The sequence below is a fragment of the Felis catus genome, chromosome C1 (genome assembly GCF_018350175.1).
Source record: "Felis catus isolate Fca126 chromosome C1, F.catus_Fca126_mat1.0, whole genome shotgun sequence".
Lineage (NCBI taxonomy): Eukaryota > Metazoa > Chordata > Mammalia > Carnivora > Felidae > Felis > Felis catus.
In genome coordinates this window covers 29998528-30022674 of record NC_058375.1, presented here as the reverse complement: position 1 = coordinate 30022674, position 24147 = coordinate 29998528, and the positions used below count along the sequence as shown (strand labels likewise).

The window sequence follows — 24147 nt, the reverse complement described above, 5'->3', positions numbered from 1 at the left end:
GCCCGAGATCATTTCCCTTCTGCAGAGACCCGTCACCCTAGTCTTTCCCATTGTCCGGGGGGTCCGCTTTGTCGCAACCTCTCCATTCCAGATACATCAAAACCCTACCTTTTACACTTCCTGGGGGGTTTGAGTTTCTTCCTGTTAAAAATGAATAATAAAACCCTCCGCTTTCATCCTAATGGGGTTAGTAGGAGGTGTTTAGCTTTTTATAGCTACCTAGATGATTGAAGGAGGCAGATGAAGCCATCACAAAATTAAGGAAGAGGTCATCATTAGAAGGCCAGAGACCCAAGTCTTTTAAAAGCATTTCTGGTCTTAATTCAAAGCGCCTCTCTGGAGAGCCTCAGTGAGCAGAGGCTGTGGGTTTCCTCTGTTGGAACCAAAGCTTTGGCAGGGTGGGGACCGTGTGGCAGGCTTCTCTGCAGGGCCTGTGAAGGGCCGGTCCCTTTAGAGCAAATACGACACTTGAGAGACGGATTATCTGGGGGATAGTCCGGCCTGTTGCCCTACATCAGGCAGAAGCCTCCTGCCCTTGTGAGAAACAGATGAATCAATGAGTGGAACTTCAGGTGTTTTTGGGGTCCTGGAAAATGGCTTCAGAGGCCGGGCTGGTAGCTGCTTCGGACAGAATGCTCCTGGGATCTCAGATATCTGGCAAAATGGGAAATTGGGAGGCTGAGCTGAACTTCTGGAAACAGCATAAAAATGGATTGTTGTGTGTGCTCCCAGCGCAGCTCTGAATCTGAATACAAAACAGAGAAGATGCTCTTTTGCTCCTTTCAGACTAATGATTTTGTCCTTTTTCCCTCTCCTCCTCATTTTATTTCTTCATCTATAACAGCTGCAAGAGGGCAGCCAGACTAATAAAACAGCGCTAAGCTTGCCTAATGCCAGCCATTGATCCAAGGGTGGGACCCGATTAATCAATGGGATTTTAGCGGCGCTCACGTCCCCAAGGGACATCAGGCCCAAAGACAGCTCTTGGCTCTGCAGAGGGGAGGAACGAAGCGACGGAACTGATTCTGTGTACGGGTTCTAGGAGGTGGTGAGAGGTGGGGTGCCCACCCCCTGGGAACAGCCTTTGAGGCAGTTTCAGATTGCCACCTTGGATGTTTGTTTGATGGCCTGGCTTTTGGGATGCTTGCTTGCTCTGCAGTGTGATCTCCCTGCAGGATTTTCTGGGCTCCGGGGGTGGGTCCTGCAGGAGGTAGGAAGAGGGTTCTAGAACAGAGAAAACCTCACCCAACATACTGGCCACCTGTCACATAACTACAGGCCTGGGGAATCATCTCGGACCTCCTCGCTGTGCAGTAGAAGAAACAGGCCCTGGGAGGGAAGGGACTTGCCCAAGGTCGCACAGCGAATTGGAAACACTGCAGAACTAGAATTCAAGTCTCCTGGGCCAAGCTCTTTGCCTTCCCTCTGTCTATAGGACTGAGTCAGGAATCTGTCGCAGCTGCATGAAAGACTGAAAAGCGTTGATACAAGTGGTTATAGAGAATTCAGGCAGGGTATAGACACCCAAACTGAAGAATTCAGTTCGAAAAAATTGTAATATATTTAAAAGCTATGCCAGGTAGTCCTTTTCTTCCTTTTCCTTGAATATGTTTTTCTTGTGACTATGCTTTCTAATATGTATTTTTATGTTTTTATATCACACAGACATAGAAACGTCTATAAGACACAGATACAATCCGGCAAATCATTTATAGAGGAAATACCTTTGCAAACGCCATGCAGTTCAAGAAATAGAGTATTCTCAGAGTCCCCCCTCAAGCCCACTGTGTGCCCCTCCTTTATCTCAAAGCCCCTCTTTCGTAGAAGTAATCCTTATCTTGACTACTATGAGGACCACTGACTAGCTTTTCTTCATAAATTTTCAACCCAAATAGTTTCTTGCTAGCTCCTGCTTTAAAAGCAAAGTTTAAAACTTTATATAAATGGAACCACCTGTGATGTGTGTGGTCTTTTGTCTTGTTTCTTTGATTTAACATTATGACATTTGCCCGTGTTATTGCCCATAGCTGGATTTTATCCATTTTTTTTACTAGTAATTTTTTTTACATGAAAATTATTTTAAAGAAACCACTGGAACTCTGCCCTGTGAAATAAAGTGTGATTTTTGATATAGTTCAGTCTTTGGGGTGGGTTTTGGGACAAGGGTACCCCAAGGAGATTGGTTGGTTGGTTGGTTGGTTTTTTTATTTATATTTTGGTTCTGGTTGCCCTGACCAAATACCGATCTCTTTTTATAGTTTTCGGGACTTGTTTTATAAATTTCCTCAAAACATACACTAGTTTCAGCTTCACAGGATTGTGCTGGGATCCACTGCTGGGCAGGGGAGGGAACCCCAGAATTCCTCACTTTGCAAATTGAGGTGCTTCACTTAGACTGTGAGCCCCCTGGGGGCAGGGGCTCTTTGATCCTTCTTATATCCCCAAAGCCCAGTAAAGAGTCAGTCCCTAGCAGGAGATCAATAAATATTTGTCCAATAACGAAAGAATGAACGTCATTCAGAATGGCCCTTCGCAGGATGGCTGAATTTCCTCAACAACATGGTCTTGGGTGACCAGTGACCAAGAAACTATTTCGTTGGACTTACAGAGATCCCTCAAATGCAAGAAGCCAGCTTAATGGTGTAGGCAGGAATCCTGATCATCCTTAGTACATTTGTGTCTTACATTCAAAAGGAACTTAAGAAGGTCAGCGTTGACCAGAGATTCACCAGTTTTCAAGAAGTCACGTGAAAGAGAGTGTGGGAAGAGATACTCATTAAAAACAGTATGTAATGTGCATTTGCAGGTTACTGCTGGACGGCTGGGTGAGGCTCCTCTGGGTCTCCCCTTCTGAAGGGTAGGATTTGTGGCCACTGTGAAGCTTCTCTGGGTGTCTCTGAGCCTCTAGGAGGGTCTTGCACACCTCCTGCTTAGTCCGCAGAGGAAGCTGGAAGTGAGGCCATCTCTGCTGCTTTGGTGGGTTGGGCTGGCTGGAGCATGGTCTGCCCTTTCTCTTCGTTTCTCTTTGCTTTACATCCCCACCAGCTGGTGCTCAGTGAGCCTGCTTTACCCAGCCAGGTCAGACATCATGGCAGCTGCAGATACATATGCATATTGTTTGAATTATTTTTGTTTTTAAAAGCTCATTATTTAAATAAATGCCTTAAAATATTTAGGACACTAAAGGCTTATTGCAGGATCATGCCTATGCCATCCTTGGGGCCCATGGAAGCTCTCAGAACTTTCATGGTATCCATACTGGAAGTTAGAAAAAAATCCGTACTTTTTTTTTTTTTTTTTTTGAGGCACTGACTGTGATTTGCATGTATTTATTTGTGCGATTGTTCACTAAATCAACCTTCCCCACCAGATGTGAATCTCAGGTCTGTTTTGATCACCAGTATTCAGCGAAGGGCTTAATAGGTACTTGGTGATGGGTAAATATTTGTTGAATGAATGATGGGTGAGTGTTGAGGGGTTTGGCTCAGTTGTGGATTGAAGGAGAAGGATGGGCCCTCTGACCCCATCCAGGCCTCAGTGAAGGAAGGCTCAGAGCTCTCAGAAGATAACCACCGGCCCTGAGCCCCCGAGAGCCCTGGAAGGCGCCGCGGGGAGGCCCGCCTTCCTGGAAAGCCTCTCTTGGAATTGTCTTCAAAAGCTGCGACGCAGCCCCCGGAGTTTGAGCACGAATAAATCATTAGCATTTTATTTACAATTCTAGGTTTACAATTCCTAGAAAAGGATCCTGCTGTTCAGTGCGGATTCCTGCTTTGCTGCCTTCCCGCAGCGCCTCCTTCCTCTCTCATCTTTGGGGGAAGGCGTTATAGCTCAAGGCTCATTTTGGACCGGCGTGGGGTATGGAGCCGACGCACCGAGGGGGTGGCCTCGAGGTGCGCCACTTTGGGGGTCTCGCGTTTCCCGACGACCCCGAGCGGAGAAGCCCTATCCTCTCCCTTATCACCGGAAAGGAGGTTTGATTCCAAGACGGCCGGAGACTTGTCCAAGGTCACACAGCTCGTGCTGAATTTGCAGCCGAGTCCTTGGCCTCCAAGCCCAGCCTCGCTGCCGCAGACGCCGCGAGCCCTCTCCGCCCCAGCCTGGCTCCAGTCCCCCCGCGGCGCCGGCCCGTGGCGCCCGCTAGATGGCAGCCTTGGTCTCCGCCGCGCAGCGCGCGGGCCGCGAGGGGACTCAGCGGGCGCCGCCGCCACGCTCCGGACCGGTTGGCTTCGCGGGCTGCTCCAAGGGAGGCGCCTCAGTTGGCACCCAGGCCCGGGGTTGCAGGGTCCATGCAACCAAAGGAAGAGAGTTGCTGGAAAGCAGTCCAGGATCCCCTGCCTGGGCTGGAGCGAGGGCTTGCTCCAGGCTTTCCCGGCGCGGGGTCCGAGGGCTCTGGGAGCGCTGCGGGGCGGCGGGCGCTTCCAGCCCCGGGGCAACCCCCTGGGCAATGCGGGACGCGAGTCCAGGGCCTGGTTGGGCCGGCCCTCGAGGCCAAGCGGGGTGAAATCGGCGGCCGGAGGTCACCTGGCCTAACCCGATCGGGCCCTTTAGACGTGGCCTGGGGTTAAGCCTGCCCCCTGCTCTCTCCCCCAGACTTGGTTGTGAGGAGTCTCGCACTAGCTGCGCAGCGACCTGGGGTTAGTCACCGCGGGCCTCTTAGCCACAGCGACAGTCCTCCCACCCAAGAGCCACAATGGCAGGTGGAGTCATACCTGCCCCTCCCCACGGTCCAGCCATTGGAGAGAGGCGACCGTTTGTGCAGAGGAGGCAGCCTTGGTGCTGGTGGTGGTGACAGTGGGGCAAACGCTGCCTTTCCCAGAGTAGAGAGAAGGTGGGGCCCAGGGGTCTGGGGTCAGTCCTGTTGTCCCTAGAGAGTATGATAGGAAGTATGGATTGATTTTATTGCCCCTTTTCTTTCAGGCTCCAATTCTTAGGGTGTCTGCCTTCCAGGATCCTCCATTACTCTGCTGGGAGCTGCCTCCTGGGCAGGTGAGGTCTGCAAACACCTCCCACCTCCCTTCTCCAGGGAAATTCTTCCTCTGGAGGTAGCTTTTGTTCTTTCTAGGAAGGAAGGGGGCTCAACCCGAACTTGTTTTGGCCTAGTGGCTGTTCTTATGCATCTGTCGGTGACACGGCTTCCGGTTCTGGGACACGGGGCCCTGCCTTGGGGCTTGGACATGGGGACACTGAGGCCCAGAGGGGGAACACCTCTGTCAAGGTCACTCCAGGGCAACCAGGTGTTTCAGTCTGGGATTCTTGCTGCCAGCAAGTCTTGCTCAGAAGGCTTTTCTATTTAGTCCTCTCCAAGTTCTGCAGTTTGCATTGATTTTGAGAAGCATCGAGGCTTTGTCCCAGAGCGAACGGACCATTAGGGCCTAGGAGCGGGGTCAGGCATTGAATGGGCCTCGTTCTCTCTCCTGTGGGCCTCTAGGCCACGCCTGGCCCAGTGGGGCCCTGCAGGCCAGGTCTGATGAGGGAGGGCCGGCCGCGGAGTTAGGGAATGGTGGTGTGAACGTCCACTGATCCTGTCACCGGGGAAGGTGGCCTGCCTGGCGGTGGAGGGAGTACCCACCACTTGCCCCTCTGTTACGATTACAATTTCCATGAAGGAGACGCTCTCTAATGGAGGCTGTCAAGTCGGCTCAGGCCGCAATGGTTCAGAGCACTCCCGCCACCGAGAGCCCCGCGACTCCAAGGGGATCCCAGGCGTTAACCGTGCCTTGCGTACCAAGGACGCAGAAGGCGGCCAATTTCGATTTCGAAGGGGACTCGGATCTGGCACCTGTCAGGCCCGCCGTCAAATTACTCGGTAATTATTCCGCACAGCCGTGCAATCGGCGGGGTCGCGGCGAGCCCGCCAGCCACGGAGGGGGGAAGGCGAGTGTCCCCGAGGCCCCGGGGCGCGCTCGGGCGGAGAGGGGCCTCTCCGGGGCCGCCGGGCAGGGCCCCCTTTGACCGCGCGCAAGCACCTAGAGCTGCCGTCCTTACTGGCAGCGGGAGAGGCCGGGGGGGGGGGGGGGATGGCAAAACTTGTGTCGGCGGCGGCGTCAGTCGTGCAAAGGGGGGTAGCCAAGCGGTTTGCAGCGCGTTCCGTTCCCCGCGCGGCCGCCACTGCCTCTGCCGCTCCGCGCCTGCAGGGGAGGGGGAGGGGGAGGGGGAGGAGGTGACCGAGTTCACGTCCCCACCGCTGCCTCTCCTGGAGTGATGGATGGCTGTCTACTCAGGCGGGGGAGCGCCTGCACAGCTTCCTCTGCAGGGAGCCGCGCTCGGCCTCCCACCCCCGGCGCTGCGGCTGCCGCAGGCTCCCGGCCCCAAACGCTCACGGAGGCCGGGCCCGGGGTCCCTTACGCAGGTCGGTGGTTGTGCGTTAATGGGACCCGTCTTTGGTTCCATCCGAATCCGTGGCAATCTTGCACAAACGTCCATCCCGTCTTCCGGGCTCCGGGGTTTCGGGCCTAACCTTTTACAACAGACCCACAGTGGGTTTTCCTTCCTCACGTCTCCGACGTGGAGGAGGTGGCGGGACTCCGCCGAGTTTTCTCTGGGTGGCATTTTGTGCTTGGGTTAGGGAACAACTTACCTCCTGGGAGACAGATCACAGAGGCTGGCTTTTTGTCCCTCTCTTCTTTAAAAGAGAGTACACGAAAAAGTCCATCAATCGGAGGCTGTGGCTAATCAGTTAATTGTAGGACTTCGATTCGATTTTGTCTTTCTCCTCTCCCTCCCTCAAATGTTCTTTGTATATCTTCTGTAGTTGGGACTTCTGAAATCAAACCCTGGGGTGGGGAGGGGAGTTTGGGTAGATTGGATTTAGGTGTAGATTGGGGAGAAGCCTCTCCTGTGGGAAGGGACCTTTATTTTGCAGTTTGCTTCATTCAGGGGATCCTTGGGTCCAGTTCATGATGCAAAACCAAACCCCAGCTGGGGCTTGAGGGCAGGATGGGTAGATGCTACTGCACCTGGGGCCCAAAGTGCTTTAAAAAATGCATTAACAGCAACGATGATGCAAATAATAATGCAGGGCAGCCAGCATTTCTTGGGCACCTAGTATGTGTCAGATACTGTGCATTTAATCTCCATTATCTTCCTTAATCTTCAGACCAGACCTTTGCACGTAGGTGCTATCATTCTTCCCACTTGGTCGAGGAGGAAACTGAAGCTCAGAGAGGTTAATTAACTTGCCTCAAGTGACACAGCTGGAAAGGGACAGAGGCAGAACTCCGCCTAAGTTCTGACTTCAAAGCCTTGGACTTAATTACTCTCCTCTATTATTGCAGAAACTTGGAGTCATCTTGCTGCAAAGCACATTTGTATGTTGGGAAATACCCTTCAAAATTATTTTACGGTTTTGCAACGAGTGGATATTTGGCTTTGCTGCTTCTCTCTGTTTGAAAAGCAAACCCAAAACCATTCTGTCACTCTCCAACGGGTCAGCCAGGTTACAGAAAGAAACCGCTGCATTTCACTGCTGGCTTACATAAAAGAGAAGTTGCCCTAGAAGTATTTGTCTTAAGAAATGATGCGTTCATGTAACTAATATTTAGTGCACTTACTGTGAAGTCACCTGGAGTGTCTTCCTTTTCCACCGTCCTCTCTTCCTGGCGTGCCCCAGGATCCCGGACAAATCTCTTCTCCCTTGGTACCACATTGTACCTGCCTTTCACCTTCTGTGAGGACGCAGAGGGCTACCCCATGAGGAGGCTCTGCACGGACTGCTCAGCAGAGTTGGCCCAGAGCCACGGAGAGTGAGAAACTTTCAAATTTCAAAACTGCCCTGGGCCAATTTAATAAACTCTTGCCACCTCCATTCTTTCCACATTTTTGAATTCTCAAAAATTCACTCCCATCTAAGATGCGTACAAGAGTGGAAGGATTCTGGAATGTTAATAATGCAGAATTTTACAGCATAGCAAGGTGAATTCTCAAGGGGTAGTGGTTAACATCTGCTTTCTCTTCCCAAGATAACAATGGGGGAAACCTGTGCTCTGCACGCACACACACTAAGCCAGGATTGTGAGAGCTGAGTTTCCCTCTCTCCTTCTCAGCAAAGAGGTAAATTGTCCCCAGATCCAACACTGGGAACAATAACCAGAAAACTTGGATGTGGCAAGAGTGACAGTGATAGGACACACACACACACACACACACACACACACACACACACACACACACCAGTAACCCAAAACAAACCCAAAGCCAAATCTCTCAGGGGCACTTCCTGGGCTGTGAAAAAGACTTTCTTCCAGGGGGTCTGGAAGATGGCAAGGAGCTCTCTGCTTCGTCCCAGTGGGGGCAATTCTTAGCAATCAGCATCAGAGCTGTGGTCCTGACATGTCACCCTAACCCTAACCCTGGGAAGTAGCAGGATGCTTTGTGACTGAGAGAGCTCAGTCAGTCTCTGGTTCTAGATACAGGCTCTGGAGCATTTGGGGAAGGGGTCCTGTGCTTGTCCTCTGAAGGTCTGTGCTTCTGTCACCCTATCTGCCCTCCACCGTGACAGATAGCGACTACCAGTGAGCTCTGGAAACAGAGGCGTCCAGGTCTCAGTTTCACGTCTGCCCCTGTGAGCCTCCCAGGCTTCTCATTGTAAAATGGAGGTAATAGGACTGGCCTCATGGGTTTTGGGTTGCTTAGCATGGAGTCTGGCTCAATACATGGTAACTATTTAAAAAAAACCACACACACATAAATATAGTCCACACTTGTTTTCTAAGACCCATTTCACACCCTTTGAGCTGCTCATTTTAGGGAATAAAGTGCTCTGTGACTTGGAACCAGGCGACCCAGAATATAATTTCTGATCTAGCCTTGCCCTATAGACTCGCTTGGATAGCTCTATGGAAATGATCCAGATTCAAATCTAGGACCAGTGCAGACATGCTTTTTTAAGGTAATCTCTTGGTTAGTTTTATCGGTTAAAAAAAAAAAATGACCCAGAAGTTATTTTTAAAAATGAAGGATGCCAACCTTTTGCTTGCAGCTACCTAGGGATTTTTATCACGGGATTTGGGAGCTGAAACAAATGTTCCTGTATGTTGCAACAATATCTTCCAGCTGGCAGAAATGCAGGGAAGTGGCCAGGGCCTCATTGTGTAGATACCATTTTAGCCGAATATTGGAAACCCTGAACTGGTGCACCCCCCCCCCCCCACTTCTCTCTGTCGCTTGCATAATGCAATTTAAATCCCTTGTTAATTTCCAGGTCGAGTTTCATTCATGAGGATAATCTTTAATTGATGTTAAATATAGGGATCAAGTTAAGTGCATTATTTCTTTTTTACAAAGTGCTAATTGTTCATGTTCTCATAAATTATTTGCTCTTCTCATGAAGCAGGTTTTATGAAAGAACTTTTCAGCCAGTGCTTTTAACCTCATTGTATGAATATTATCCTGTAATCAGGAGGTCGCCCAGGTCCCTCATGTGCTGATGATCTCTATGTCACCCTTCGGAGCAGAAAGGAGAAGAAAAATGAGCTCGTTTTGAGCGTATCTATATATGGGTGGCTCACAGACATTAAAACAATATTTGTGCTCAAACATTAAAATTTTTTTAATGTTTATTTGTTTTTGAGAGAGAGAGAGAGAGAGTAGGAGAGGGGCAGAGAGAGAGGGAGACACAGAATCCCAAGCAGGCTCTAGGCTCTGAGCTGTCAGCACAGAGCCCAATGCGGGGCTCGAACTCACAAGCTGTGAGATCATGACCTGAGCCAAAGTCGGATGCTTAACTGACTGAGCCACCCGAGTGCCCCCCTCAAATGCCGCTTACTCATTTGTAAGTGTACAGTCAGCAGTGAGTACATTCACAGGGTGCCACCAGTCGCCAGAATGCTTTTCATCTTGCAAAACTGAAACTCTATACTCATTAAACAGCTCCCCATACCTCCCTTTCCCAGGTGATGGGCACTGGAGCGGGGGGGAGGGGGGGCACCTGTTGGGATGAGCACTGGGTGTTGTATGGAAACCAATTTGACAATAAATTTCATATTAAAAAAAAAGAAACCACCATTCCACTTCTCATGTCTATGAATTTGGCTACTCAAGGTACCTCATATAAGTGGAGTCATAGAGTATTTTTTTTTTTTTTTAGGTGACTGGCTTATTTCACTTAGCATAATGTCCTCGGGGTTCATCCATCCATCTGTCAGAATTTCCTTCCTTTTTAAGGCTGACTACTATTCTGTTTCATAACTATGACACATTTTGTTTTTCTACTCATCCACTGATGGACACTTAGGGTTACTCCCACCTTTTGGTTGTTGTGAATAATGCTGCTATGAACAGAGGTGTAGAGCCTGAAACTATTTCTGATTGTTTCATTTATTCTAAAAATGTTTAACCATGTTCAGGAAGCCCCTGTGCTCAGAAAGACGGTATGTCTGCCCTCAAGGAGCTTGCAGAAAAAGAAAGACCAGACGACAGTATTACCAGCTACTTCCTGAGTTCTTACACGCATCGTCTTAACCTTCTCTACGACCCTCTAAGGGAGGTACTGTTTTATTCCTATGTTACACATGAGGTAAGTGAAGTTCAGCACCATTAAGTCACTTGCCCAAGATCATCGCACTTGAGGGAACTAGGATTTGAACCTAGGTTTGTTTGACTCCAAATCTCGCCCTTAACCCAAACAATATCCTGCCTCGTATGGGCATAAAGCCCCATAAAAAGAAGGTAGGGGAGCTGTGTTCCTCAGGATGGTGGTGGACATTGGGCTGGGAGGGCTCAGACGGGATGAGATGACTCCTCTTGGGGTCAGAGCAGGCTTCTTGGGGAAAGTGATGTTTGGGCTACAGCTGGGAGGGGGAGGAGAATGTGGGTGGGCAGAGATAAGAGGGAAGAGGTTTTATGGGAAGGGACAATGAGAACAGAGACCCAGGGGAGAGAGGGCAGGAGGAAAGGAAGGAAAGCAGTTTGGGTGGAGTATGAGGGCACTCGATGGGAGATAAGGCTGCAGAGATGTGCCCGGAGTCAAGCCATCTGAGCAGCAAGGGCTGAGAGATGAGACTCTCATTGGGGAAGCCGAGGACCCAGGAGGAAAACCAAGCCAGGTCTCCAGCCTCTAGGCTGGTGCTTATTCCACGGGAGTTGGGAAAGGTGGAGGGTCTTGTTATGGGGGTGATGGGAGAGCACTGAAGGTGTTTTGGCAGAGGGATGATGTGGTTAGGACTGTCTTGGGCATTTTGACCTTGTATACTGAGCCCCAGAACCACAGGGCAGTTTTAGACCTGAGGATGGTGTCAAGGGCAGTGGCACCTACTCAAGGGCCCTGCTGGTTTTGGCTGTGGGCCTATGCTGGGCGGACGGGGCGGGCCCTTCCCTCAAACTGCTGGAAGCCAGTAATTGTCTCCCTGCAAAGCTACTGAGTTTGCTCCTTCCATCATGGGTAAATTTCCAGACCTTTTTTTAAAACAACTGGAGGCAGTCGGTGGAAGGGTGGTTAGGAGCACAGGCGTTGGAGACAGACAGGTGTAGGTTGGACCCACCTCTCGGTGCTATAGCTGTCTCAGTGCAAAAGGAAGAATGCAGCAGGACTCAGGTGCAGATTGAATGCAATACAGTGTGGACGCAAGGAGGGGTTCCTGGCTTCAGGAAGCACTCGCTCAACGCGAGTACTACCACGGGTGTTCCCAAGATGGCTCAACCAGGTGTTTTCTCTTCAGTAGCAGTCCCACTGGAGGTAGTCAGCACTGGCATCCATGCTGCAGATCCTGCCCTTGATCTAGAACAACACAGAAACCAGACAGGGCCAGAGGCCGATGGTGGGTGTTAAGCATCTAATACTGGATTTTGTCAGCCCTGCTCACTGGCCGATCAGGAAAGCTGGCTGTTTGGGACTGAAGAAGTCAGACCTTTCTGTTCGTTCATCCATTCCACAAATTATTATTGGTCAATGGCCTGCTTTGGCGGAAATTTCCCGAGTGATATCTGCACGTGGAGGTAGGTGAAGCCCCACACAGGCTGGCCTTGGCATTGTACCCAACTTCTACCCAAGGCTTGGCCCTTCACAACCTTTTAAGGCTTTTTGGTGCATGCTTGTGGCATGATCTATTTTTGACATATGAGTGCATCTTGCTTATTTTTTTTTTTCTATTCCCCAATCTCTGTGCTCCAGTAGCCTGGCCCTTCGAATTCCTCTGCCTCATGGATTCTTGCACAGGGCAAAGCAAGAATAAAAGCCAAGGCTCCTTGAATAAATGGTGTCTCACAGAGTGGGGATTGCATTGGAAATCATCAAGAGAAGACGGAGACTTCATGGAGCTAGAAAGGGAGAGAGCAGGGGGTCCCTCCAAGAGAATTGCAGGGCCCCATTTCCAAGAGAGATAACATGACCTCAGAAGGCCGGCTGTGTCGCCTGGAGATAGCGGAGCTGGTGGGGCTGTGAGGTTGGGCCTCCCTGGCGTGTCCTTGGGAACAAGTAGGGCAGGTGACTGCTGGTGACCGGGGGGCCTCTCTGAGGCCCAAGACCCCAAGACCCCGGAGCAACCCTGGGGCAAGGAGAACCCCAAAAGTGAGTGATAACATCGCCCATGGCTTAGAGGGCTGGACCTTCAGAGCTGGGCTTAAACTTATTTAAGGAAAAGACATATACTCCTTGGACACTCGAGTTTGAAGATTGCACTATCTGCCACACTCCACCTTAGCCACACGGCCCCCAGAGGGAAGCCAGGCAGGCATCGATGGCCCCTGGGACTCGATGGCTCTGGGGCTCTGGGAGGACAGAGGTGGAGATGTGCTAAGTTGGAGGAGGATGGAACAGGCCGGGGGTGGGTGGGGCAGCGGGGAGGTGGGAGGGCTGGTTTCCAGAGGCTGTGGCGGCACAGGAAGGTATCAGCCAGGTGGATGAAAGGATGATGGGAGGTCCCGGCAGAAGGAAAAGCACATGTAGAGGTAGGAGAGGGTAGTGTGTGGAGGGATCTGAGGGAGACCAGGTTACGGGCAGCTGCAGACGGTAGAAGGTACGGGAGGGTGTGAGTCCGGGTCTGTGCGAGTGCGTGCCTCTGTCCCCCTCCCCCGCTATTCTCCAGCCCTTCCGACTTCCTCCATGTCCCCCCCTCCACCGTGTGGCTCTTCTCTTGCCGTCAGACCTTGGATCCACACGTGCCGTCCCCTGTGCCTGGAACTCACTTCCTCCTTGTCCCCCAACCTGCCTAACTTTGAAAATGATTTGTACTGGCACAAGTAATGCTCGAATCCCTCCTCTTTTCAAAAATGGTTTTATTTAGATATAATTCACATACCACAAAACTCACCCTTTTAAAGCCTACCATTTAGTAGTTTTTATATATTTACAAGGTTGTGGAACTGTCCCCACTGTCTAATTCCAGGACATTTTCACCACCACCACCCCTCAACTCCCCCAAAGAAAGTTTGCACCTATTACCAGTTACTTCCTGTTATCTGTTCTTGTCCCCATCTGAGCGCATGCCCTCTCCCCAACTCCTGGTGACCACTAATCTTTCTGTCTTTATGGATTTGTCTCTTCTGAACATTTCATATAAATGGAATCATACAATACATGGGCTTTTCTGACTGGCTTCTTCCACTTAGCATCATGTTTTCAAAATTCTTCCATGTTGTAGTGGGGGGTCAGTACTCCATTCCTTATTGTGGCTGAATAATATTCCACGGTGCAGATATCCATATCTGCACGGACTTTTTTGTCCACTTTGGCTATTGTGAAAAACGCTGCTGTGAGCATTCACATACAAGTCTTTGTGTGGACCTATGTGTTCAGTCCTCTTGAGTATAGATACCTAGACGTAGAGATGCTGGGTCAATGGTAACTCTGTTTAACTGTTTTCCAATGGCTGCACCATTTTGTGTTCCTCCTGGCAGTGTTGAGGGCTCTAATTTCTGCCTGTGCTGTGGGTCTGTTTGGTTATCACCATCCTAGTGGGTGCGAAGTGGTATCTCCTTGTGGTTTTGATTTGCATTTCCCTAATGACTAATGATGTGAGTTTCTTTTCACGTGCTTATTAGGCATTTGTATACCTCTTTTGGAGAAATGTCTGTTTATATTCCTTCCCCATTTAGAAAATTCAGTTATTTGTCTTTTTATCATTGAGCTGTAAGAGTTCTTTATATATTGTAGATACAAGTTCCATACTAGATATGTGATCTGCAAATATTTTGCCCTATTTGTGGGGATTGTCTTTCCTTCCTTCCTCCTCCCTTCCTCCCTTCCTTCCTCTCTTTTTTCTTTCTTGCTTTTTCATTCTTTCTTTCTTTTTCTTCCTTCCTTCCTTCCTTCCTTCCTTCCTTCCTTCCTCTTTCCTTCCTTCTTTTCTTTCTCCCTTTTCCTTCCTTCCTTCCTTCCCCCTTCTCTCCCTTCCTCTTTCTTTCTTCCTCCCCCCCTCTTTGTTCTTCCTTTCTTTCTCTCCTTCCTTCCTCCCTCCTTCCCTCTCCTTCCTTCCTTCCTTCCTTCCTTCCTCTTTCCTTCCTTCTTTTCTTTCTCCCTTTTCCTTCCTTCCTTCCTTCCCCCTTCTCTCCCTTCCTCTTTCTTTCTTCCTCCCCCCCCTCTTTGTTCTTCCTTTCTTTCTCTCCTTCCTTCCTCCCTCCTTCCCTCTCTTTCCTTTCTTCCTTTCTCTCTTTTCTTTCTTCTTTCTTTCTCCCTCTCTTTCCTTCCTTCTTTCCTCCCTCCTTCCCTCTCTTTCCTTCCTTCCACCCTCCCCTTCTCTCCCTTCCTCTTTCTTTCTTTCTTTCTTTCTTTCTTTCTTTCTTTCTTTCTTTCTTTCTTTCTTTCTTTCTTCCCTCCTCTCTGTTCTTCCTTTCTTTCTCTCCTTCCTTTCTCCCTCCTTCCCTCTCCTTCCTTCCTTCCTTCCTTCCTTCCTTCCTTCCTTCCTTCCTCCCTCCCTCCCTCCCTCCCTCCCTCCCTTTTTGCAGCATGGAGGCTTTTAATTTTGGAGCAATTCAACTTCTCTTCTTTGTGCTTGTGAGCTTTTGGTATCGTACCTAAGACACCACTGCCTAACCTGAGGCCACAACTATTTACTCCCATGTTTTCTTCTGAGTTCTACAGTTTCAGCTCTTACATTTAGGCCTACAATCCTTTTTCAGTCAACTTTTGTACACCATGGTGTGGCTACCTCGTAGTACCAGTACCCTTTGTTCAAACAACTGGTCTTTCCCCACTGAGATATCTTGACACCTTTGTCAAACATCAACTGGCCACAAATGTCAACACTTAATTCTGGACTTCTGATTCTATTCCATTGATCGGTATGTCTATCCTTATGCCAGTGTCACACTGACTTGATTTGTGGTACGTTTGGCCCCCTCCCCTCTCTCCTGTCACCCCCAGGCAATTGCAGTGCTCGGCACACACATGGCGCATGAATGGTAGAAAGTGACAGCCATTCCCGCTGATGCTGGGACACCAGGTGCCTGCACGCATACACCCGAACCTCAGGGCTCCTTAGCTTCTTCTTAAAAGGTGCCACCCGGAGCACAGGCTCCTTCTCCAGCCTCCTCTTTTGAATTCACTCGTTCCTGAGAACCTTCCTGGGCCAGAAAACTTTAGTCCTACGAAGTGCACGCCTCAGTCTACCTCCGAGACAGACTTTGCTCCCGGCTGCTGCTCCCGGCTGCTTCCCCCGGCAGTGCGCGAGCTTCCTGGCTGTCAAGACCTCTGCCACTTCACCCCTCGGAGCCCCGTTTACCGTGACAGTATTAATACCCACCTCTCAGGGTTCTTGAAGAATAAATTAGATAACGTGTCAAGCACTGAGATAAGTGCTTTCCCAAGCATGGACTCCTGTGAGATACGTACCCAGCTTCATCTGTAAGGGTGGGGAAACTGAGGCACACATAGAAGAGGTCGTAGACCAGGGCCCCGTATCATTGCACTCAAACCCACGCCCGGCGCCAGAGCCTGTTCGCCAGGTCCGGAGCTGCAGGGACGGAGGGCAGGGGGCTTCCCGGGGAGAAGACCCCGGTCGGGGTAGGCTGTGGGGCGAGGCCTCGCCCCTGCCCCGGGCCCTTCCGGCCTCTCCTTGCCTGGCACGCCGTCCCAAAGCGGGGGGTCTGGCCGGACAGGGCGGCCGGCAGGGGCCCCCCCAGAGGCAGCCGCGGGCCGCTGCGTTCCGCTCTCGCTCTCGTGGCCCCAGCGCTCAGTCCGCGGCCCGGGACGCGCGGCGCGTTCGGGCTGGAAACTGACACAAAAGAACAAACAGGGAGGCGTCTAAAATGCTAATGCGGCGCCCGCGCGGCTGGCGGCGGCGCAGCCCGGGGCCGCGGTCACGCCGCCGTGGCTCATTATTGCCGCCGGGGGCCCGCGGCCGGGAGCAGCGGGACGCGGGGCCGCACGCGGCGCGGCTGATGGCGGCGCTGATGGCGCGGTGGCGCGGCCCGCGGGCGCAGCGGGCGCCGGGCCTGCCGCGGGCTGCGCGCTCCGGGGCCCCGGGCCGAGCGGCGGGCCCGCGCCCGCCGCACTCCTCGTTCCCAGTCATTTTCTAATGAAAAAGCCTTGGCTTCTTTGAAAATCCAAAGGGCGCCGGACGCTAGCGGAGAAGAGCCCCAACAAGACGGCGAATGCAGAAAGTAAAAGGCCGGCGTCCCTCCAACCCGTCCTTCGCAAATCTCTCCAGAGAGATCCAGCCTTTACAGATCGGAAGGTAGCCCCGCCGACTTTTTTAATGCTCATAACAATTGGATTTAAAACAAAAATCAAAAGGGAATCGTAGTTTATTTCCCTCACCCCTAAATGCAATCCTGATAAACATTCTGGTCTCTCACTTGCTTTTTTTGAAGTAAGAATGTGACTGGAGATCTTAACCAGGTTATCAGGCCTAGCTCGATCTAATTCTCCCCAAAAGTCCCGTGATATTCCAGGGTATCAGGGTACAATAGCCAATATAACGTTTCTTCTGTTGCCACGAATTAAATACTTGCTACATGCCAGGCTTTTGCATAAGCACCTTACCTGTACGGTGTCATTTTTTAAGTTATTATAACAGAGGCAAGTGTAATAATTCCCTTGAATTAATGACGAAAGGGGCACAGAGAGGCGAAGGAACCTGCCTGAGGCCACACAGCTAGTCAAGTAGCAAAGGCAGGAGTGAAGCTGAGTGGATTTGACTTGGAAGTCTCGCCCTTCTCCCAAAGCTCAGTGCCCAGCCAGATGGATCATTCAGGTCACTGAATACTGGTAGGGGGCCCTTTCCCTGCTCTGGTAGTTCTTTTCCCACAAAGTCTACTTCAGTGCTTCTGTGGGATTCTGCTGATTTCTTCCTGGTGATTCTACCCCAATTATTTTGATCTGGGGATCAAAGCATTGAAATTATATATATTTGGTTAAAAACAAGTACTAGTGGCTATGAAGTGAAGAGTGATTCTACCGTTCCAGATTTCCAGCTTCCTTTCAGAGGAAACCCTTGTTAGCAGTTTTTGTGTATCTTTCTAGACATTTGCAGGGCCTGTGCTTTCCCATACAAGTGGTGGCATACTAGATAGGCTTCTGTAGCTTGCTTTTTCCAATTAACATTATATTTGCAGATCGTTTTGTATTGGCAGAGATAGATCGATTCATTCTTTTTCTTGTTGTTCTAAAATTCAGTTTTGCTTTTTGCAATAGATAATACATTCAAAGCGTTCAAACATCAAAATAGTAGAAATAAGAATGCATTGAGAAGTCGATTCCAGTCCCTGTCTCCTCTGTGGGGGTTCCTCTCCCACCTTGGGCATCTGCTTTTATTAGTGTCTCTTTATACAACATTTACTGTACTTCTGATGTATTTAACTATCCTGTTGGTGAATGTTTAGGGCTTTCAGGGGTTTTTTTCTTTTTCTTTTTTTGGCGATCGCATAAAGCTGTAGTGACTATTCTCGTACGTACGTACTTTTTGCCCACGTTTGTGAGTGTATTTGTAGGAAACATTCTTTAATTTTAATTTTTTTTAATGTTTTACTTATTTTTGAGAGCAAGTGAGAGACAGTGCATGAGTGGGGAAGGGGCAGAGAGACAGAGAGAGAGAGAGAGAGAGAGGAGACACAGAATCCGAAGCAGGCTCCAGGCTCTGAGCTGTCAGCACACAACCCAATACAGGGCTCAAATTCACGAACCCGCAAGATCATGACCTGAGCCCAAGTCGGTTGCTTAAGAAGTTGGTCGCTTAATCGACTGAGTCACCCAGGCGCCTCCTGTAGGAAACATTCTTAGAGGTCAAATCGCTGTATCAGAGGTGCCTGGGTGGCTCAGTTGATTAAACATCTTACTTCGACTGAGGTCATGATCTCGCGGTTCGTGAGTTCGAGCCCCACATCCGGCTCTGTGCTGACAGCTCAGAGCGTGGAGCCTGCTTCGGATTCTGTGTCTCCCCCTCTCTCTGCCCCCTCCCCTGCTCACACTCTGTGTCTCTCTGTCTCTCAATAATAAATAAACGTTGAAAAAAATAAAAAAACACACAAAAAGATCGCTGCATCAAAGGACACGTAGGTTGAAAATTTTCAACTTCTTGCCAGTTTGTCCTTCAAAGAACTTGCACGAATTTACACTCCTGTTGACAGTACATGAGCATATGTTGGCATCTTCTTGTTTCCACCTGCAAATGGTATTGTTACACTAAATTTTTTTTTTTGCCAATCTGATAGATGAAAAATAATAATCTGTTGCAGTATTTCATGATGATTGAAGCAGAACATCTTTTCAGGTGTTTAAAAGTGATTTCTATTCCTTTTTTTTGTTGTTGTTTGTCACCATTTTTCTTTTTCTTAAATTTAATTAATTTATTTTTACCATTTTTCTATTGGGTTGTTGGACATCTTCTCGATCTCTGAAAGTTCTTACATCATGTGGACGTTAGCCTTCTCTCAGTTTGCCATTTTCTTTTGCTTTTGTATTTGTTTTGTCTGGTAGACATTTTCAAACTTTTGTGTAGTTATATTTGTTCGTTTTGAAATAATTCATGGAACATGTATCTCACTTAGATCTTAAAATCTTTTCAAAATTTCAAATGTTTTTCATGTTTTCTTTTGTATTTTTATAGTTTTATTTAATATTTAGATCCTTTATCTATCCAGAATACGTTTTAGTATAAGAAGTGAGGTCAGGATTTGACTTTTCCCCTCAGTATGCATAGCCAGCTGTCCCAACACTAGTTATAAAATAATAAAAAATTTCCTTATTGTTTTGAAATGCCAGCTTTTTTAATACACCAAATTTCGATATGTGTTTATTTCTAGACCCTCTATTCTTTTCATTGATTGGTTTGTCTATTCATGATTTGGTACTGAATTTTTTTTTTAAGTTTTTATTTATTTATTCAAGTGATCTATCCCTACACCCAACATGGGAATCGAACTCATGACTCTGAGATCAAGAGTTACATGCTCTTCTGACCAAGCCAGCCAGGCACCCCCAGTACCAAATTATTTTAATTACTGATGCTCTGTAATACGTTTTCATATGTAGTAGGGCTAGTCCCCATACCCGTTACTATTTCTTTTGCCAGAATTTTTCTGGCTATACTTACATGTTTCTTTTTTCACATGAACTTAAGATTTACTTGTTTTGTTCCAAGAAATATCCATTGGTACTTTATTTATTTTTAAGTCCTCTCTACACCCGACGTGGGGCTCGAACTCAACATCCCTAGATCAAGAGTCACATGTTCCACAACTGAGCCAGCCAGCCTCCCCTCCTGTTGGTACTTTAATTGGGATTATATTACACTTATAGCATTAGCTTAGGGAGAATTGATATCTTCCGTGAGTCTTTTAAATCAAGATCACATTATGACTTTCATTTACTCTGGGGCAGGCGCAGTAAATTCTCAGCAAGTATTTAATTCATTCCTTCTACATTTTGCAGCTTCTTGTACATGGCAGGGCTACATACCTGGTTCTGGCTGGTGAAATATGAGCAAAGGTGACATGTGACACTTTGGGGTGAGGCAGTGACAAACCCAAGCGTGGTTCTCTGCGTTCTCTTCCCTTGCTTTGGTGATCGTGGGAGCATGAGGCATCACGGGATGAAGGCAAGCCTATTGCTGAGCCACACGTGGAGGACAACTGTCTCCAACACTCACCCAGATACACAGCTGAGTTCAGGTGAGAAAAATAAGCTTGTGTTGTGTTAAGCCCCTGAGATTTTGGTGGTGGTTATTTCTGCAACATTTAGCCTATTCTTTCTCTCTTTTTCTCTCTTCCTTCCTTCCCTCCTTTCCCCCTCCTTTCCCACCCCTCCCCTTTCTTTCTCTCCTCTAGGCCCAACATAGGGCTTGAACTCACAGCCCTGCAATCAAGAATTGCACGCTGTCCCAGCTGACCAGCCAGGTGCCCCTAGCCTATGCTTTCTGTTACACCCTCAGTAGAGTTTTAATGTTTTACTCATAGATCCTGTGCATTTCTTATTAGGTTTATTTCCTTTTATTTTACCATTATAAATGAGGTTTCCTCCCTTCCTGTATATTTTCTAATAGCTTGTGGTTTATGTATAGGAAAGCTATCAATTTTTATGTATTACGTCTGTAATCAGTCACCTTACTGAAGCTCTTGGATTTTTGAATAGATTTTTAGTTGATTCTCTTGGGTTTACCTTTCCTTTTTTCCTTTTTATTCTTATCTATTTGCTAGAATGGAGGTTGAAAACTAACTGCTGTAGGACCAGGTGTATTTTCTGTATCTGCAAAATAATTCAACCATCTTTTAAAAAAAATCGAGAGTTTGTGCCCATATATTAAAGCTGAAATTCCAGCTTCACTTGAAATTTTAGGTGGTTAGACAACACTGGGCTGGTATTCCTGCCGGGAAAAATACACTGGAGCGCATGAGCCTCTGCCCTGAGATAGGTCCTGATTCTAGAGTTTAGCCAGTCCCTATTTTTTAAATTTAATTTAATTTTTTAATTTTTATTTTTGAGAGAGAGAAACACAGAGCGTGAGCGGGAGAGGGGCAGAGAGAGAGAGGGAGACACAGAATCCAAAACAGGCTCCAGGCTCTGAGCTGTCAGCACAGAGGCCGACGTGGGGCTCGAACCCACGAACCACGAGATCATGACCTGAGCTGAAATCAGATGCTCATCTGACTGAGCCACCCAGGTGCCTCTAACTAGTCCCTGTTTTTAAAAACCTAATTATCTTCACTTTTAAAAATTACCTGCATGACCCCTGAAGGCATTTGAGTTTGTAACCTTGCTGGCACTTTCAGAAAGAAATTAAATAATACTGGTGATAGAAAGTATCCTTGACTTATTTCTGACTTTAATGGCAGAGCTTCTAGCATTTTACTGTGAAGTATGAAGTTGGTTCTTTCCTCTAACATTTTATTATGAACAAATTCAGATACAGAAAAGTTGAAAGAATTGCGTAGGGAACACTCATTCCCAGCTCCTACTTGGCTACAATTAACATTTCATTATACTCGCTTTATTACATTTTTATCCATCTACCCTTCCCTTCCATCCGTCAATCCATCTTATTTATTTATTTTTGATGCATTTCAAAGTAAATTGAAGACATCAGCACACTTTACCTCCAAAAATTTCAGCATACATGTCATTAACTAGAGGTCAATATTTGCTTTTTTTTTTTTGAGGTAAAATTTACATACAACTTAATGCGCAAGTCTTAAGTATGCCATTCTATGAGTTTTGATAAATTCATGTTCTTGTGTAACCCAAACTCTTATCAGGATTTAGAATATCTATCATTCCAGAAAGTTCTGTTGTACTCTTTCCCAATTCAGTCCCTATCCCCCAACCTCAGGCAGCCACAGTTCTGATTTTTTTTCCACCACAGATCAGTTTTACCGATTCTAGAACTTGATATAAAAGGGATTGTACTCTTGTGTAAGTCTTCTTTCACAAAGCGTGTTTCTGAGACTCATCCATGTTGCCACAGATATCAACAGTTCTTTTTATTGTTGAATATTGTTTCATTGGTATGGACCGAATGTTTGCATCTCCCCCCAAATTCACATGTTGAAGCCCAAACTCCCAATGTGACGGTATTTGACTATGGGGCCTTTGGGAGGCAATTAGGGTTAGGTGAGGTCATTAAGGTGGAGCCCTGGTCTGATGGGATCTTATAAGGTCTGATGTTCTTATAAGAACAGACACCAGAGAGCTTGTTGTCTCTCTCCTCATGTGAGCATGCAGGGAGAAGGCGGCCATTTGCAATCCAACAACAGAGCTCTCACCAGAAACTGACCATGCTAGCACTGTCTTCTTGGACTTTCAGCCTCCATCCAGGACCATGAGAAAATACATTTCAGTTCTTTAAACTGCCCAGTCTATGGTATTTTGTTATGGCGGCCTGAGCAGATTCAGACACGCATTATATGACTATATCACCATTTGTTTAACCAGTATCCTGTTGTCTGGTCCTTTCCGGTTTGGGGCTAATATGAATAATAGTATTATGAACATTTATGTACAGGTCTTTTTGGGGATATGTGCTTTCATTTCTCTTGGGAAAATTCTAAGGAGTAGGATTGCTGGATTACAAGGTTGGTGTATATTTAGTTTTATAAGAAAGTAACAGACATTTTCTCCCTTTTTAATTTTTTTTTTTTTTTTTTTTTTTGAGAGAGAGTGTGTGAACAGGGGAGAGGGGCAGAGGGAAAGAGAGAGAATCCCAGGCAGGCTCCATGCTCAGTGTGGAGCCTGACATAGGGATTCATCCCACAACCCTGAGATCATGACCTGAGCCAAAATCAAGAGTCAGACAGTCAACCGACTCAGCCACCCAGGTGCCCCCAGACCTTTTCTCCACGTGTTTTGCATGTCCACAAACAATGTGTGGGAGTTCTGGTTGCTCTGTGTCCTTGTCAACACTCAGTGTGGTCTGGATTTTGTTTTGATGCCCAAGGTGTGTCAATCGTGTTCATGAAATACCCATCTATTCCTATGTTATTAAGAGTTTTTTTTTCTCTGTTTTTAAAATCTGGAAAGAATGTTGAAATGTATAAATTCTTTTCTAGCATCTATAAGATGATCCTTATTATTATTTTTTATTTGTTGTTATAGTGAATTACAGTAACAGATTTTCTAAAATTGAACCAGCCTTGCATTCCTGGGATGAACTCCATGTTGTCGTGGTATGCTGGCTTTCTTTTTTTTTTTTTTTTTTTTAATTTTTTTTAACGTTTATTTATTTTTGAGACAGAGAGAGCATGAATGGGGAAGGGGCAGAGAGAGAGGGAGACACAGAATCGGAAGCAGGCTCCAGGCTCTGAGCCATCAGCCCAGAGCCCGACGCGGGGCTCGAACTCACGGACCGCGAGATCATGACCTGAGCTGAAGTCGGATGCTTAACCGACTGAGCCACCCAGGCGCCCCTCTTTTTTATTTTTTAAAGATTTATTTATTTTTGAGAGACAGAACTCAAGTGGGGAAGGGGCAGAGAGAGAGGGAGACAGAGGATCCAAAGTGGGCTCTGTGCTGACTGCAGTGAGCCCAATGCAGGGCTCAAACTCAGAGCTGTGAGATCATGACCTGAGCCAAAGTCGGATGCTGAACCGACTGAGCCACCCAGGTGGCCCTGTATGCTGATTTTCTAATATGTGGCAGCACTCTGGTCGCTCGTCCTCTATTTAGGTTGTTAATCACTATTCGTAAGTAAGACAAACCAGCTTCATGTTGGGTTTTCCCTTTGTGAGTTTTTAATGTTATACTGGCTTTGAAAATGGATTCAGAAGCTTTTTTTTTTTTTTTGTAGCATCCTGGGCTCTGACCCGGCGATTTTGGACTTGTGGTTTCTGTATGATTTTCTGTCTGTCGGTTGGTTGATTTTGGCATAAAAAAATAAATAAATGTTACTAGCAGGCATACTACCCGTTGTGTGGTCATCACACAATATGCTGTAGCCACAATATGCTGGGGCAGCACAGCTATTGGTTAAGAGCACAGGCTCCGAACCCTGGCGGGGCCACATTCTAGCTCTGCCATTTTCTGGCAGCGTGGGGGCAGCTGGGGCTCCAGGAGCCAAATGCCTGGGGCGCGGTAAAGAGACAAAGAAATTCTCATCTATGACACGGGGACAGTAATAGTATCTACTTCCCAGGGGGAGTTAGGGGATGGATGCAGTGCCGGGTGAGGGTACCAGCTGAGAGCCTGGTGCACAGTAAGCTTGTGGGAGACACGATGGTGAAGCTGGTTCTAACCCCTCAGTCAAGTGGAATCAGTCAAACCCTTGCAGTTCTCTGTCAATCCACAGA

The 24147-nt window shown here is 47.9% G+C and overlaps 1 long non-coding RNA gene across 3 annotated transcripts in view; it reads left to right on the top strand.

The window, feature by feature from the left end:
• Positions 1 to 16391: 16391 nt before the first annotated feature.
• Positions 16392 to 24147, top strand: part of LOC109502247 — a 46334-nt gene continuing 38578 nt past the window's right edge. For 2 of the 3 annotated variants that reach the window (XR_006584186.1, XR_002160730.3), the window contains exons 1-2: positions 16392 to 16607; positions 19802 to 20040. This is a non-coding gene — a long non-coding RNA (uncharacterized LOC109502247). Of the gene's footprint in view, positions 16608 to 19801; positions 20041 to 20196; positions 20896 to 24147 lie in introns of those variants that run through there. The other variant, XR_002160731.3, reaches the window with a different exon arrangement.